Source organism: Chlorocebus sabaeus, chromosome 1 (assembly GCF_047675955.1).
Source record: "Chlorocebus sabaeus isolate Y175 chromosome 1, mChlSab1.0.hap1, whole genome shotgun sequence".
Classification (NCBI taxonomy): domain Eukaryota; kingdom Metazoa; phylum Chordata; class Mammalia; order Primates; family Cercopithecidae; genus Chlorocebus; species Chlorocebus sabaeus.
The window spans coordinates 20,950,802-20,969,611 of NC_132904.1; the positions used below are offsets into that span (position 1 = coordinate 20,950,802).

The window sequence follows — 18,810 nt, forward strand, 5'->3', positions numbered from 1 at the left end:
AGGGAAATACAGGCACAGAGGAGAGGAAAATACAGGCTAAAAATCTACATTCTGAATGATGGGCCCTACAGCCTTCTTTCCCCTTCAGTTCCCAAAGCGTTGGCAGCCATGTGGCTAGCTCGGCACCCCAACACCTTACAGTGAAGTCCTCCAGGCAATAAGCTGGCCTTCACACAGAGAACTTCCGAACAGCTTTTCAGTGCTTCTGTCTCAATCATGAGCAGATTCTAGAATCACAGACATTTCAAGAGCATCTTCAGCATGAATGACAGAAACCAAATGAATAAAGAAGAAAAGGAACTTAGAAGTAACAGGAACAATAGAAGTAGCAGAAGGAAATTAAAACAGCATCAACAACAAATTGTATCCACTGGGAGATAAGATTCTTCATCCATGAAACAAGAATAAATTCCTATTTTTATTTTAAAAGCTCTATCAAAGAACAGAAACAACTCTTTGACATTAAAAATATAATAGTTTAAAAATTTTTTTAAGGGCAGGATTGCTACTTGGTTGGTCCTGCCAGTCGGGGGAAAAAAGGTCAGGATTGCAAGATAAAGATGACAAAATATTCCAGACTGGTGAACAAAAAGGCAGAGATGAAAAATAACGACAGAAAAAATGAGAAAATCTACGAGGTCCAACATCCATTTAATAGGAGATTCCAGAAAAGAAAACACAGACTATGGGAGAAATAAATCTATCAAAGAAATTAAAGAAGTTCTCAGTACGTAAGATATGAGAGGTATGAATTTTCAGATTGCAAACGATTAACAGAAGTAGCACAGTGAATTTTTTAAAAAGACAAAAATAAAAAAAAAACCACTGCCATATTACAGTGCATATTTCTGAACACAGAGAATAAAGAGAAAATGCTCACAATGTGTGAAAATAGGTGAGGAACATATGACTTCAATGTACAATTCTCAAAACTTATCTGTTAAGTGTGAAATGTTTTTAAAACAAAGTTTAAAAAGTAATGAAAGAAATTCAATCTCTTTGCTATCATTAAAATATTAAGTACTTTTAATACAGCAATGTAAGCAAAACTATTTTTGTACTGATAATTAAGATTATTTAAATGTTCTTATATTTTTTACCAGCTTTATTAGGATATGATTCATATACCATACAATCTACCCACTTAAAGTATATAAAGGTTTTGGTATATTACATTGTTCACTTTTTAAAACTGTAGTAAAATAGATACAATATTAAATTTGCCATTTTAACCATTGTTAAATGTATAATTCAGTGGCATTAATTACACTCATATTCCTATGTTATCATGCAAAAAGCCCAGGACTGAATTCCATCTTTGCCAGAAGGTGGCTGAGTATGAAATGTCCTATCTGCTATTACGCCTGCTACATACTTCCCTAGCCTTTTATACCCTGGGATTGCCAAGGTCCCCTATCAATCTCATCCATATCACTGATGGACACCCATCACCACCTTTGTGACAATGGCTGTCTGCCAGATGTAAGAGTGTGGGATGAGAAATGCACACAAACACACGGAATGAATACACATGGGATGGAAACTCAAAGAAGCTGAATGCGATTCGTGGGGTCCTAATGTAATCAGGATATTAAAGCCAAAGTGTCCACAACATGCTATAATTAGATTTCACAACCAAGACACAATAGGAAAGGCCATCTTTTCTTTTTCTTTTTTTTTCTTTGAGACAGAGTTTCACCCTCGTTGCCTAGGCTGGAGTGCAATGGCACAATCTTGGCTCACCTCAACCTCCATCTCCCGGGTTCAAGAGATTCTCCAGTCTCAGCCTCCCAAGTAGCTGGGATTACAGGCATGCGCCACCACACTCGGCTAATTTTGTATTTTTAGTAGAGACGGGGTTTCTCCATGTTGGTCAGGCTGGTCTCGAACTCCCGACCTCAGGTGATCCACCCGCCTCAACCTCCCACAGTGCTGGAATTACAGGTGTGAGCCACCACGCCCGGCCAGGAAAGGCCATCTTTTCAATGTTGACCTTCTGTTTCCATGACGTCACCCTTTAATATTAAACTATAGTCTTGGGAAGGTGCCTGGATTTTCGTATTTGACCTTAGCAACTCATTGTATTTCTAGAAACCTTTTTGAGTTTTCTACCCCAAATTTTATTCTTTATCTCTTCCTCACCTTTATGGAAACTGAAGTCAGAAAGTAGCCCTATATTTAAGTCATAATTAATCCCCAGGGACGGTTCATGTTCTGTGTGTCATCACTATCTCCAACCCAGTCACCTAACCCTCTTGACACAATACTCACTAATGCCTGCTTGAAAAACATCATTTTAAGTGGAAAAGAAACAAAAAGATTCTTTTAAAAAAGTGTATAAAATGATTTAATGTGTGATATTGAAACAGTCAAGATTTACTGAGTATTTACTAAGTGCAAAGTACTGTGCTTTACATGTATTACGTCATTAGATATTCACAACAACCCCCAGGATAGATATGGTTATTGTTCTCACTTTACAGATGAGGAAACTGCAGAACTAGAAATAGCAAATGATATTCAAGGCTATATAACCTGTAAGTGATGGAAGTGAGATACAACTCAAGCAATCTGATTCCAGAACACCAGACGGTAATGGTTCACAGCCCTTCCCTATGCCCTCCTACATACATACCCAGACCGGGTATGCATCACCATTTTATAGACTTTGGAAAATGCAAGTGTGGGGAACTCCAGAGTTTGCTGCTTCTAGCTCTTTTCTCAGACAAAAATCCTAAAAGTTCTTGATCCTTGTTAATAAAATCTGGGCCAATAAGCAAGAACCCACCCCAAACACTATGATTTCAGAAAGTCTATGGAATAAAAACACACCAAATATATAACACTGACACAAAGTGTGCACATAAATTTAAAAAGGTAAATACACCACTAAAACAGAAGGAAAAACTATTAAAACTGTAACAGAATGAGGTCTGTTCTTTGGGAGAAGGGGGGAGAACGCCAACACACTTAAATGTCTTTATGACATTAAGAGGAGAGGAAAATTCCCTAAGAGATGCAAAGCTTAGACTCACAAAACGAGTGCCTTGGCATTTAAACTAAGGCACCCCTGAAAGGCATCGCAGCTCTGATTTCAAGGAGCTGCCAGGGACATGGAGCCAGAGTCGCTGGCAAGACAACAGATCGGGTCTCATCCCACAGGCCAGTTCCACTTGGGAAGTGAATTGGTAGGAGAGGAGGGAGAACAGGAAGGAATGGCTGGCTGGGAAGTGGACAGTAACTTTTCTTGATGTTCAGTTTTTCCATACTTGCATCCCAAACAGGGCTTGACTACTGGAGAAGCAGGGAAGGCAGCATGGGGGGTATGGACAGCATGGAAAGGAGCATAAGGAGGACTGGATCTTGCCGATACCTTCCCTTAAAATCCAGAAGTGGAGATGAACACAGGAGGCAGTATGTAAGCTTCTAAGCATGCATTTACTCAAATACAGGCTCAATTATTTACTGTAGAACACACCACCAGAGTTAATGCAAATGGCTTCAAAATTGAGTTAGCATGTTTGAAGTCAGTTTTGGAATCACAAGTCCTTAATCGGAATCCAGGTTCTTTCACTTGCCAGCTGCATAGCCTGGGCAAAGTACTTAACTTCTCTTGTACCTCAGTTTCTCTATCTATAAAAATCATCATACAACTACTACCATCTTTCTAGGTAGTATTACTTGGCCTAAATGAGGTAATATATGTAAGGTACTGTCATGTAGAAGCATTCAATAAATGATAGCCAACGGTTGATCTTGTGTGAGTTGTAATTTATTCGGGCTTTACTTTGTGTGTGTCTCAAAAGGGGGTAGGAGGCAGCCTAAGCAGTCTTGAGATCTCTTGCAGCACAATAATTTTGAACGAATTGCAGTACAAGAATCCCAAATGAAATCCTTCTTTCTCCCTCTCTTTATCTTATTATGTTTCAAGGTCCTGGTTTAAGCGGATTCTCTACCGCTACTTCTTCCTGTCCAAATACACTGTTTTTAATATCCATGATTTTCTCTTTTCCTTTCTATTCATCATGTTTTGGCTAGCCTGAAAACTCCATGAAGGCAGGAGCCAGAACACCTACTATTTAGAACAATGCCTAATTTTTCAATCAAAACTTGTTTTTTAAAGAAGTGAGTAAGTTAAAGCCAAATGACTCAGGCCTGTTTTATCTGTCTCCCTTATGTATAGATATGAATAGCTGATGTACATTCAAATGACTAAAATTATGAGTTTTGAAATGACTCCCAACCTAGTTAACTTGTTTTATACATACTTACCAAGAATCTTACTGTGCTGTGTTCTGAAGAAGTGTAGGATTTTATAGGGATATTTAACAGAGGGCTTTAATCTGGGCCTTGCCATGTACTAGTCTTGTGACATGTACAGTTCTTTGAGTATCAGTTTCCTCATCTGTAAAACAGGGATCATGATAGTAACTACCTCCTAGGGTAATGATTAAACGAGATTATGTACATAAACATTTAGCAGAGGGCTCAACACAGGACCCTATGAATTAGAGTTTAAAGCAAACAAAATATTTCCACTCTTCTCAATTTGTATTCCTGCCTACTGAAACACTGGTATTGGTGATTCAGCAATCATTCCCACTAGTATTATTTCTGGTACTCATTCATTCAGCCAACATTTCCTGAACATACACTATAAGCCTGGAATAGTGTTAAAGCTGCAAAGATGAACACTTTCCTTCCTCTCAAAACACACATAACCTAGTGGGGAAGACAGCACGGTAAAAACACAAATTACAATGTAAACTAACAAGCAGTAAACAAAGAATGAAAGGTACTCCATAGGTGGAAACGTGGAGATCTACACAATCACCTCTCCCTACCTGGAGATGAGGAGGTCTGAGCAGTGCCTTTAAGAAGCAGCAGGAGAGGGCTGGCCAAAGAAGCCTAGGGGCAAGCTGGGCAGCATGTGCAAAGATTTGCCGACAAGACAGTAAACCACCCAACAGGGCACCTCACAGCTTGCTGGGAGGAGAAAGGTCAGACAGCAGAAATGAGAGGAACTCAGGTAATGGCAGGTTAGAGCTTTATCGTGAAAAGCCTTAAATAACAAGTTTTTTTTTAAAGTTACACAGCTAGTCTTTTTGTTTCTTTTGAAACTTTCTTTTCCTGATCATTGTTTTAGTGACAAATTGACATGGCTACCATTGTGCTCTATTTCAAAGAGTCATAAATAGGAAATGCTGATCTGCAACTAAGCTTCTGTGTCAATTGCTTTTCCCTTCCTCAAGCATAATCCTATTTGCCTTCGGAGCTCAGTGACAGTGTGGAGAAAGGCAGCTTTAATTGGGGTGTATACCTTCACACAGACACTCCACCCCACTAGGGTAAGGTCAGCAAACTAATCTCCAGAGAAAAAAAGCTTACTGGGGAGGAACATTTCAAAAACGGCATTTAGTCACCTCTGAAATACCTTTAAGAACTGACCCCCTGCTGGCTGACCAAAGAGAGTGTCTACAGTCTGGGACCTCTTGACCCCACTTTCTGCAGGAAATCAAGCAAATTTAAACCTCCATAATTTACTCAAGACTGGTTTCTGCCAGGGAAAAGGCAAACAATGCTGGCAATTAACTCTGCTACCTGATTAAATCTCCATGATGGTAAGACAGGGCATAAAACCAGGCATCCAGCAACAGAGAGCTGGGGAAGAGGCAAAGCCCATCTATCGCAGCTATGCCTTCAAAACCTTGGCTATCAATGCAATTTTCAAATGCACTCGATGAACCTGTTCACTCAAAGGTAGGAGGAGATACCAAAAGAATAAGTGTGTATTATTCTGACAACGTGCTGGCCTTTGGCCAAAATGCCTTGCTCACCTCTTGCCCATCCTCCCACTGTTTACTTCTCACTCGTCCAACGAATATTCACTATAGAAGTGCCAATAAGAAATCTCACATTGTTAAACTGCAATTGCATAAAAGTAATCCCTAACAGCCACGAGAACTGTCAGGTCACAATGCCAGCTGTAGAAAAGTTCTTTTATTCTGGAAAGCCCTGGTGTAAGAACTAGTAGTGTGCAGACACTAGTGAGAGGGATGTGTGGGCTCAGGTTTCAGGATGCCTTGAGGGAAAGGCCTTGGGAGACTAAGCTTAAAGTCAACTACCAGTTCAAAGGGGTTTCCCCTTCAGGAAAGAGATTCAAACTCAAGCAACTAGTGGTGCCTTTGGCAATCCCAAACAAAGGAAGTTGCCTGGGCCCTTCCTGCAATCCTGATTTGCTTTCTTGTAGTTGAAAGGTCATGGTAGCTATATACGAGCCTAACCACAACCATTCTAGGGTTACCATACGGAAAGCAGAGAAAGGTGGTAAACAGTAGCCTTTGCTAGCCATTCTGAAATGTTCTTGCTGATGCTACTCAGATTGTGAAATCAAGAGCAAGGAAAACCACATTTCATTACCAGCTAAAAGATTCTTTCAGCCTAAACCAAACCAAACTGTAGCACTGAAGAAATCAAGCTGCAATACAGGATGATCCAAATTTTAATTACTATTCCTTATCATATCAGATATTTTTTGTCACTATGTATAACTTCATGTGAAAATAAGAGAATTCAGCAGATATTTGAGTCAACCTATATCTGATTTAAATGAACATATTTTGCCTAGACAGAAAAATGAGAAGACAGAGAAGAAAGTAAAAAAAGAGGACAGGCCTGTTATACAGAAGCTTTTGAGCCCCTAGTAATAAGAAAGAAGCCTTACCTATTCTTACCTTGATAGAAAGGGCAGTTTTCTTAGTTGTTTTGAAGTTATCAACCCTTACCTCAATGTGGTTTCAATTATGAATTACCAGACTAAAAGGGGAAAAAAGCTTTGATTTATTCTTTTTTGCTCCAATTATGCATGATGTGTTTCCACTGAAGACTTTGAAAAGTATTTCATCATGCCCCTCATCCAGAAGTGGTCAAAGGGCAAAACCAAAAGGAGTTAACCCCTTCATTTCTCCTTTAGGTTCAAAGAGACTCCCTATCAATGAATATAGGAAGAGGCCTTTGAAGCAGGGCAATGAAAGAGTTAAGCATTAGCATCATATTACTAACGTGCATAAGGGTGGTGTCCCTTGTCCAAAATGGTGAGATGATATTTATGTTAATGGTTACTGGGAGGTTTGAAAGGGGCAATCAGTAATGTGGTCCACGTTGCCTTAACCATTAAACCTCTACAGCCCCAAATACCCACAGCACAGCACTCTATCAGCCAGGCACATGCTGACTTGCAAAACTAGAGAATTACTGAGACCTAACAATGTCTTCAAGTAGCATCTCTTAGCTCAAGAGAGAAAAGTTTTGGGGACAAGTCTGAAGCTTACCTGATGCATTGTGTCTTCTTCATTTCACTCTCAAATAATAACTGATATGGTTTGGATTTGTGTTCCTATTCAAATCTCACATTGAATTGTAATCCCCAATGTTGGAGTAGAGGCCTGGTGGGATGTAAATGAATGATGGGGGTGGGTTTCCCCCTTGCTGTTCTCAAGACAGTGAGTGAATTCTCCCAAGATCTGGTTGTTTAAAAGTGTGTAGTACCTCTCCCTTCTCTATTCCTCCTGCTTCAGCTATGTAAGACTTGCCAACTTCCCTTTTGCCTTCCACCATGATTGTAAGTTTCCTGTGGCTTCCCCAGAAGCAGAAGCCTGCACAGCCTGCAGAACCAAGAGCCAATTAAACCTCTTTTCTTTCCAAATTATCCAGTCTCAGGTACTTCTCTACAGTGATGTGAGAACAGACTAATACAATAACTGACTGTTCTGAAAAACAAGAATAACACTGAAGGCCAAATCTCACTGACCAAACATTAAACAGACACGTGAAAAATGGAGAAAAGCAAAGGCTAGAAATTCTCTTAAGGCTTCAACTAAATAAGATAGTTAATTATTAACTTAAAGCTCCTGAAACCTATTTACAGCAATTTGCTCATAAGTGAGTTTTCTAAATGGTGGCATCACATTTGGGGGCACTGAACTAACAAGTACCATGACTGATATCTGAAGAAACTGAGCCAGAGACTAACTCAGGGTCACAAGAGCAGGCCAAATATGTCTACAGATATTCTCTTTTTCCTACAGCTGCTTTTAAGATCTTCGCTTTTTCTTTGGTTTACTGCAGTCTCATTACGATTACCAGGCTGTAAATGTACTTCTACTTATCCTGCTTGTGGTCTGTTAGTCTTCCTGGATCTGTGGCCTGTGTCATTCAACAACTGTGGAAAATTCTCAGCTCTGATCCTTTCAGTAGGGCTTCTTTCCATTCCCCACCTCTTCTTCTGGAATTCAGCTTAGCGTATGTTGGACCTTCTCTCTCTGTTCTCTGTATTACTTCACTTATTCCTTCATATTTTCCATCTCTTTGTCTCTTTGGACTGCATTCTGAACAATTTCATTGACTCTAATAATCTAATCTAATAATTGCAAGCCCTTGCATGTCTGTTTCTGGTAGTTCTCACAATATTGTCTATAGTTTTATGGTTGTGAGCTGCTAATTGTCCTCAGACACTTAATTTGTAAGAATTATTTGAGACCTGGACTCAAAATACAGTCCTTATGACAGGGTTTGTGTCTGCTTCTGCTGGTTCCTATCAATACAAAGCCACTTTCAACTAAATTCCCTTCTTAAGGCTTATTTGGATGATAACTGCAGTAAGAATCCATCTGGGGGTGGCTTGTGATTGTAGTTCTCAATCACAAGGGTCAATACAGATAGGTTTACTCCTTCCTTACTCTTTCACTGAAGACATAATCTTTTAGATCCCTAGCTTCATCCAGGAAGTCCTTGTGAGAGTTGGATGGGCCACAGGATTTAAATCCTAATCTGTGTCCCTTACTTCACAGAGTTACCAGGTCAAAGCTCCAGATCATCAAGGTCTACAAAAGTCTCCATTGCAAAAGCTGACTTTGGCTCCCATTCACCTCCCAGGATACTGAGTTTCACTTTGATTTGGGGATTAGCAAATACCTTACTTTCTTGCCAGCTCAGTAATAGGTTAAATTGCTTTGTAATACTTCAATATTTTAGTTTTTCACTTAAGAAGGTCACTTAGCATATCTAACCTATCAGAAAGCCAGGGACAGAAGTCTTTTTTATATTTACACTGCCACTGTACTTATGTGTCATTGTGTTCCCTGTTTAGCTTGGGGGCCAAATTTGGGTGCAAGATGAAAACAATTATATGAAAAGAAAGCAATATAATAGGTGGAATGATGGGCAGGGAATCTCTGCATTAGATGAATCAACATACTTCTTTGGACCTCCATTTCCTCATTTAAAAAAAGAGGTGATCAGTGGATGGGTCTTGAAATAAATATGTCTCACTTCCTTCATCTGTAAGAATAGTGCTAAAGGAATGCCACTCTTGGTTGTAAGGAATAAACAAGAGAAAAAATATAATAAGACCTATCTGGGCACAAAAAATACCCTCCTGTATTTTTAATTTTCCTCTCCAGAGTCCAGCCAATTCTAAAATTTATGTTTCCATGTGATAAAACATTATACTATCAATCTTATAATCAACACTTCACTTCTCATAGCCCCACACCACTTACAAAATGCTTCCATGTATATCATTAATTTCTTAAAGTAGTTCTCTCAAATAAGTATTCTCATTTTACAGATAAGAATAATGAAATTCAAAGAGATAAGAAACTTGCTGGGGTGGGAGGATTGCTCGAGGCCAGGAGTTCAAGATCAGCCTGGGCAACATAGCAAGACCCTGTCACTATCAAAAAAAAATTACCTGTATATAGTGGTACAAGCCTATGGTCCTAGCTACTCAGGAGGCGAAGCAGGAGGACTGGTGGAGCCAAGGAGTTTGGGGCTGCAGTGAGCTATGATCATGCCATTGCACTCTACAAAAATAAGATTTTTTAAAAGTAGCTCGGCATGTGGTGCACACCTATAATCCCAGCTACTCAGGAGGCCGAGGTGGGAGGATCACTTGAGCCCAGGAGGTCAAGGCTGTAGTGAGCTATGATTGTGCCACTGCAGAAGGGAGGGAGGGAGGAGGGAAGGAGGGAAGAAGGGAAGGAGGGAAGGAGGGAAGGAGGGAAGGAGGGAAGGAAGGAAGGAAATTTTGTACAAGGTCAAGCTAATAAATGGTTTTGAACTCAGGTTTGATTCCAAATGTCCTTTGCAATGGTCTTAATTACAATCAGACATAATCAGATAATCATATAATCAGATAATAATCAGTTGCTAATTGTTACACTATTCTTCTGAAGCTATCATTATCCCTAATCTCCATCCTACAGATGGGCAAACTGTTGCAAAGAGAGATTTGGTAAGTAACCTCAAGTCACTCAGATCATCCCCCAAAAAAAGGGATTGAAACGTGCAGTTCACGAATTTCTGGGCTACAGTTAGTTTACTGGAAGGCTCACAGGTTAAACCCATCTGAATGCCTCTTGAAAATTCCTGTTATTATCTGAGTTTTAGCTACTTCAATTTTTTCTTTATATAGCACTGAAATTCACATTTGGCTAAATGCCCACCCTTCTTCCATAAAGCCAAACTACTGTCAAGGAGAGCAAGAGAGGTTGCCACTGATTGCTTTTCAGGTAGTAGAGGAAAAAGTTGACATTTCATCCTCCTCTTGCTTGGAAAGAAAGCCAATCATTTATAAGAACCCTCATCTGGCTGCAGCTTCCATCAGTGGGATGGAGAGAAACCATTTAAATGGTTCAACATAAGCCATATTAAAAGAATTTGGAATGAGGGAAGAGAGGGCTCCATATGCTGATACTTTTAATAATTCATGAGTTATAGCAGTCTGCAAGTAATAAATTTCACTAAATATATCTATAGTATGATTGCTTAAGATACTGGCAAAGATAACACACTATTGATTTTACTGGTTTATAACTTGATATGTTAAAAATAACAGTTCAGCTGTTTCACAGTACAAAAGATTTAGATTATTTAGAACAAGGTCTTCAGTCATCATCCTTGGACCTGCTACTTCATAAGTATACTGAAAATACTTAAATGCTTCAGTGAAAAAACTAGTGACTTATTTGATTCAAACAAAGAAAGCCAATCTATAAACCAAAGACAAAGTGTCCAACAATGTTCATGATGGCTTATACTACTATGTCTTATGAGAGGTAAGACAAATTTACAGCTTCATCTGATTCTCCCACACTTGAAATACTCTGGCAGTTTGAAAGAGTAGCTCATTCTCTGGTCTGGGCATAAAAATGCTTGTTGGTAGCCCATGACCATATCAGAGAGGTCATCTATGGTATAGGGGAAGACTTCATTGGCTTGGTAAATAAGAACTCTGGGGAGTGATTAAATTACAGCTTATGGCATCCAAGCTCAAAACACCAACACAGTTATAACCAAGAAAACCAAAGTTTCTGTATAGTTTGAGCCGTTAGGAGCCTAACACCAAAATGAAAGTTGATACAGAGTGGAAAGAAGAGCCTCCACAATAAAGTGATTTCTTAAATATTAATTTCTCTGGAATTCCAATAAAGCATATGTTTTGTCTACCGTGTTCCATCTCTGCTTCTTCCTGAAAAAAAGGCATGAACCCACAAGGGCAAAAAAAAAATCTTTTATTGGAAACAAGAATGGACCAAAGTTCAACAAATTTTTGGAAGGTAAAACAGATGAAGCCTTCCTTTTTCAAAATCCTCTTGCTATAAAATGTAGAAATGTAGTATAAAATAAAACAAAAATTATTTTAAATATACAGCTGAAGTCACTGGAAACGATAAGAAAATGAAAGCTGAATGCCCAGGAGCTAGTTGGCACTGTGGCACCACGGAGGGCCAAGCTTGTTGCAGGGGTTGGCAATGTAGTTGGTTTTAATGCTCATGCTGGAAGAGGAGACTTAGTTTTGGGCACAGGAAGTTAGGAAGTTGGAACTGAGACTTGTACATTAAACCAGATCCCTTGAAGGCCTATACAATCAGTGAAAGAGTGGGCTAGAAAAAGTCTCTCACTAGTACACAGAAGCAACAAAAGTCACTTTTGTTTCTCAACCTGAGATTGGGGTGGTGATGTGGGTGAGGAGGAATCTTCCTGGGGAACTTTTTCTTTCAATTTATGTTTGCTTATTGTTTTGTAACATTTTGTTTTGAACATCAAGCACTGTACCAAAATAGGAGCCATTCATCTTAAGACAACTGTATTTACCATAACGAAGAGTACTACACTAGTGTTTACAAGTAGTTGCTGACAACTTAAAAAACTTATTAGTGGCATTGCTGTCTAATAATCAAATGCTTCATCACAGGCTGAATGTAATTATTAAATGAGAAAAGTTCCTCCTCCCTTTCTTACCTTCCAACCAACCAACCAAACAAACAAAAAAATTAGTTTTCACCTGGAAAGAGCACTTACTTTAAGAAAAAATGTAATTTTTAGCTAGTTTTATTAAACCTAGAATGCTTTAAAACATGGGAAAACAAGGCTTCCCAGAGTAAATATGATGATACATGAAAAAACAAAATTCCCTGGAACAGCATGTTTTCACCAACTTGCAAAAAGAGAGTTTACTGCTTTGTAACCAAGTCAGCTTTCCTTCCCTTGGGAGCTTTTAACAGAGGCTAGGGCTCATGCAGGTTTGGGGTTTTAAATGAATTATCTGAGTGGTACAGAAATCTCCAGTGAGACATTAATGTTGAAGAAGCAAAATAAACAAAAACAAATAAATTCTCTGGAAAATACCTCCTTATCCCAGGATGGAAGAATTTCCACAGAAAACCTCACATGTGAGATGAACTCACATTCCAAAATTATAAAACATCTAAGGAAACAATGCAACAAGAGCAGTGGACAGTAGACAAATGACAAGATCAGACCTTACAGAAATTCAGAAAATTGGATGCAGAATATAAAGTAAGTGTCTCAAATGATTAAAGATATAAAAGAAGGAATTAAAAATGTAAGAAAAAAAGATGCTATGAAAAAGGCCAGGCAGACAGATTTGAAAAATAATCAAATAGAACTTCTACAAATAACCACTGAAATTTAAATCACAATGGATGGGTAAAAAACACATTAGTCAAAGATGAAGAAAACAGGAAAATAGATGTGAAAAAGTTATCTAGCATGCAGCACGGAGACAGAAAAATGTGGAAAACCCAATGAAGGAAACAAAACAAAGCTGAGAGACATAAGGTAAGGACAGAATAAAAGGTCTAACAAAGATTTAATAGGATTCTAGAATGAAAGATTAGTGAGAACTGCAGATGTGTAATATTCAAAGAGAAAATGAAAACTTTCCAAAAACGGATTAAAGAAGAACCTTTAAACTCAACAATCTTCAGGTTTAAAAAGAAAAATCACCCTCAAAAAAACTAGTAATTTATTTGAGAAGATAGAGAATAAGGACTGGAAAATCACCATTTGGCAACCACTATAACAACTGATTCAGGCAAGAATCACCAATGGATGCTAAAACTCTAGTGGGTGAAAGTTTGAGGAGTAACAGGATATTCACATAGTCTCAAAGTAGTTCCCCACAAGACACATAATAAAAGGAAAAGTAGTAACTTGACATGACATTGGAGAAACTCCCAGAAACCTGTGATCCAAGTTATCATCACCAGTAACAGGACAAATTGACATCATGTGTTCTCCAACATGATACACTGAGAACACATTACTTTTATGATACTCCTGTCAAAATGCATAATTTGAATCTCATCATGCAGAAGCATCAGACAAACCCAAATCAAAGGATGTCTTACAAAATAACTGACATGTGCTCTTCAAAAATGTCAATTTCAGGTAAGAAAAAGAAAGACTGAGAAATTGTTCTAGACTGTAAAAGGAGGCTAAAGTGACATGAATGCAATGCATGGTCTTGGATTTTCTTTTGTTCTGATGGACATTATTGAGATAACTGCTGAAATCGAAATAAGATCTATAGATTAAATAACAATATTGCACCAATGTTTATGTCCTGATGATTTCCATCGCTGTATTGTGATTCTGTATAAGAAGTATTTAGAGATAATGGTGCATCATATCTGCAACTTCCAAAAAAATCGGGAAAAAATACACACACACGTACCCAGAGAAAAAGGAATAAAGCAACTATGATAAAATATAAACAGCTGAAGAATCTGGGTGATGGGTATACAGAAACATTTGAGAAATCTGGGTAAAGAATGTACTATTTTTAGAAATTTAATTCTGAAATATGTCAAAGTAAAAAGTTAAAATTAAAAAAAAATAGAGTTTTTAGATCAATTTAAATAAACAAAATGTAGGTAGGTGGACAATAACCTACACGGCAAAGAAAAAAAAAAAGCTAAACCTTCCAAGGATAAAACTCAGAAACTGGAGATACTTGATATCCTGGAAGAAGGGGCTCTGAAAACAGAAATAAGGAACAGTTGGTCTCAAGATCCCTTTAACTCAGCACTCACAGGCCAACCATCTCCCTGTTACCCCCACCCCTCAACCTTGGCAGGAGAAGGGAGGTTTATTCTGGGAAAAAAAAAAAAAATGATTGAGGGAGATTCCGGACTCAGAGATCCCAGGCACAGAAAGCAGGGTGAGGCACCATACTAAATATAACAGATTAAATAATAATCTGTAAGATGAAGGATGAGAACCCAACTCCTTCCTCTATTCAGCTCCCAAAATACCTGCAGCCCAGATTGATTATTCATCTTTTCCCAACCACAAAAACAGAAAGATGATTCTCTAATCAATGAACCAGTCCAAGACAAATAACCCATGCATGCCAACACTTAGGCAGTCAGGTCCCTATCCTCTTAACCTAAGTTAAGCCCATTGCTTGACAAGCCTTATGCATGTATATAGAGCTTCCAATCAGCTTTCAGTGCCTCACTCTCAAATAAGAGCAGACTGCCAATAATATCAGATATTTGAAGAAAGCATCCAATATGAAAAATAACAAATAAAAACTGAAAAAGGAATTCAAAGAAACCAAACAATAAAAGGAGCTGAAGAAAACTAAAAACTAAAAACCACAAACAATATCTTCAGAGAGAAAATACTCCACCTTTAAAACAAAATTAGGAAGCTATAAGATTAACTAGAAGTTAAGGAAAAAACTCTCAGATTTTAAAAGTAAACAAAATATTAAAAATCAAAAGAATGGTCAGAATACAAAACTGAGAAAATACCCAAAAAATCAGAAGAAGACAAACAGATGGTAAGATACGAAAAACAGGGATCAGTCTAGCACGTTCGTCGTCTGTGTAACAGACGTCCCATAAAGAAAGAAAAGAGAAAACAGAAAAATAAAATAATCAAAGAAATAAAATACAAAAATTTCTCACAACTGAAGCACATGGATTTCCAGTTTAAAAGGGTCCAAATCAGTATCCAGCTAGCAGAAAACACCCACATCAGGGCGTATCATCATAAGATTTTAGAACACAGAATTTGCCAGGAAGGAAAAAAAGGTCACACAAAAGGACCAGGAATTAGAATGACATCTCACTTTTTGAGATTAAAATGAAAAGTTTAGAAGATAATGGAGCAATTCTTTCAAAATTCATAAGAAAACCCACCTCAATCAGAATTCTCCACTAGCCCAATTATTAATCACATGTGTAACAGAATAAATAACTTTTTTTTTTTTTTTTTGAGACGGAGTCTCACTCTGACGCCCAGGCTAGAGTGCAATGGCACGATCTCCGCTCACTGCAACCTCCGCCTCCTGGTTTCAAGTAATTCTCCTGCCTCAGCCTCCCAAGTAACTGGGATTACAGGCACACACCATCATGCCCAGCTAATTTTTGTATTTTTGTAGAGATGGGGTTTTGCCATGTTGGCCAGGCTGGTCTTGAACACCTGACCTCAGGTGATCCGCCCACCTTGGCCTCCCAAAATGCTGGGATTACAGGCGTGAGCCACCACGCCCAGCCAGAATAAATAACTTTAGGACATGTAAGGTGACAGAAATGTATCTCCCTTCCTCCATTTCTTAAGAAGCTTTTGGAAAAAAATACACCAAAACAGAGAAAGATGTTACAATATGGAAATAAAAAATCTGACAGAGCAGAGACAAAAAGGGAATTCTCAGTGTCACAGTGAACTGAGCATCAGGATGATGGCTGCCCAGGAGACCTGGAGAGCAATCACTGCCAACTGGAACTGAAGAGAGGGGCTACAGGAGAGATGACTCCAGAAAGAAAGAAAAATCCTGGACTTCACTTGTGCTTGAACATTTTATTATTTTGTTTGGGAATCCAGCAAAATTAAATTAGTGATAGGAACATGGAAAACCGAGGGAAAAAAAAAAACCCCAGGCATTTATTAGCTCTCTGGAAAATAGAAAGCTATACAAGAAAGGAAACAAAATCCTTGTTTACAACTTTGTTCAGTTGAAAACAACATTTATACGGCTCTAATAATGCATATAATAAATACCACTTTAATGAAAAATGATGACAAAGTCATAATGGTAAGATGGAACAGGAGGAGTGTATAAGGGAAGTAGAAACAACAGGAGAAAAAGTGTTAACTTGAAGTAAAAAGAAGTTCCTGAGTAAGAAATTTAAAAACAGCATTAATGGGGAAATAGGAAGAAAGTATCAGAGAAAAGTTAAAGAGTTAAAAGCAGTTACCCCTTGAAAACAGGCCCTAATTTTCATTCTATGGTTTCTTTTACTTGAATTTTTAAGTCACACATATGTGTTAAGCCGCACTATTTTCTAAAACACAAAACTAAGAAATATAGCTGAGGGGAAAAAAAAAAAAAAAAAGGAGAGAGCCAAAAGTCAAGAATCAGCCTCTGGTTGAAGCAATGTGTAAAGTTTTCTAATCTGCAGCTGTAATGACCCATTTATTAGAAAATTACACTCAAAAAAAAAAAAAGAAAAAAATTACACTCAAATATTAATCAATTGGGAGATACATAAAAACAAAGACTATTAGAAATGGAAACAAAATTCATTATGATGAGGTTATAATACTTAACTACCACATTTCCCTGGTAACTTCTATTGTTGAATCATTTAAGCAGATCTCAAGGGAGAATTACAATGGCCCCTGAAAAAAGGGGAAAGGGAATTTGATGTGCTAATCTAAGTGATAGTTGGTACATGAAGGATTACTTTGCCAAAACATTCAGTATGTTCTTAATTAATCTGCTGCCAGATCAAGCTCCCACGGACTCTGAAAAACTATTCTACTCACTGCCCTCCCACAAGCTGTGTGATGTAAGGAAGCAGTCAGGTTTTGATTCATGAAAGCTAGAGCCATAAAAGTGAACTCTAAGTAAGCAACGAAGGCAGGACTGCATCCAAGGAAACAATGTGTGTACATTCATTCATCCAGCACCACCACTAGGGCTGCCATGCAGATGTGTGTTACACAGGCACATTCATTTCTCTCTGCTATAAAAGCTCTAGCATGCTCTTCTGATTGACAAGATCATCTTAGTCATATCCCCGAGTCTGTCTTTTCATGTTCTTTATCTATATTCCCCATCTGGATCGGGCTTGTGATTTTCATTTTCTTTACCATTTTCCATCTGACCATCAGAATTGGCCAAGTTCTTTGCTCGGGGCCCCAGATCAAGCTCTCTGTATCTTTCTGCATCTCTCCATCTGCAGACCCAGCTCAGCTTTCCTTATTCCCTGGCTGCTGACATTCTGAGACTTTCTAGCTCGCTTCCAAAGAAGTAAAAGGTACTACTCAAGGAAGGTCTGGAATTTAGGGTAGCATACTGGATCACTCATGCAAATATGATCCTATAAATGTGATACCTATAAAAACAATAGACTTCAAAAAGCTTAAACGTACCTTAAATTTAAGCTAAAATTTCTAAATTCCATACTTTTTTTTAAAAATCATATCTAGGCAGTAGGAGGAAGACGGAGAGAATAAGCCAAGAAGGCCTCCTGTGGGGCAGGGTAGGCTTTCAAATTCCAGAGAAACATTCCACAACTTACAGGGTGCTGAGTTGAGTTACACAGACTGTTAACCTGGTATCTTTTCAACTTAGAGTTCTGCTTCATACATCTGAGCTAGCGCTTCTTCAGCTTGCAGAGTGATTTATTGCTTGTTAGTGTTTATAGCTGAGTGATATTTTCAGCTGCTTGTACAACCACAACCTTTGTGAGTGAGGGCCACCGTCTGGACATCTAAGTATAGGCAGCCCTGAGTTTTTCATGTAGCTGAGACAGATTCAGCCTAAACCCAGCCTCTGGATGCCTCTAATCCAAGCCCTGCAGGGTTAAGAGGAGGAAATGGATGAGAAAGGAAGAGCCTTCTCCAGGGAGTGAGTTAGGACACACACAGTGAATGAAATGCCACATCGAAATATGGTCCCTGGACCAGCAGCATCAACACCCAAGACTTGGGAACTTGCTAGAAATGCGAATTCTAGGTTCCTAAACCAGACCTACCCAATGTGAATCTCAGGGCGGGGTGGCAGCACTCTGTATTCTGATGCATATGAAAGATTGGGAACCACTGCCTCATGGCACACTCTACCACATTTTGCCCACAGTTGTGATTTCTGATCCCCCTGGGTGATTCTTGCCAATCAAGTGCTCTTATGCAATACTCTCATCTAGCTGATCCCTTGCCCTTTCTATCTTCAAAAATTAGAATTAGACTGAGGCTTAGAGGAGGTCCAGGGAAGTATCTAATCCTCATCTGAGACTTTGATTGCAGCGAAGTTGCCACTCTGGCTAGATTTCATAGAAAAAGCTCTTGTTATTCAACCTCATTCTTATTCTGGGTATAATAATTCATTTTAAGATGCTTCCCCATTTTTCTCATCAATTTTTATCAATGGCTATAAGAACCCCTACTCTCTTCTCTTTCTGTTTTAAATCTGGTAAGGTAAATGCA

At 38.5% G+C, this 18,810-nt stretch overlaps 1 protein-coding gene across 3 annotated transcripts in view; it reads right to left on the reverse strand.

The window, feature by feature from the left end:
* The window catches only part of EXT2 (exostosin glycosyltransferase 2), a 197,159-nt gene that overhangs the window by 85,465 nt on the left and 92,884 nt on the right, over positions 1-18,810 (reverse strand). The gene's annotated exons all lie outside the window — the stretch shown is intronic.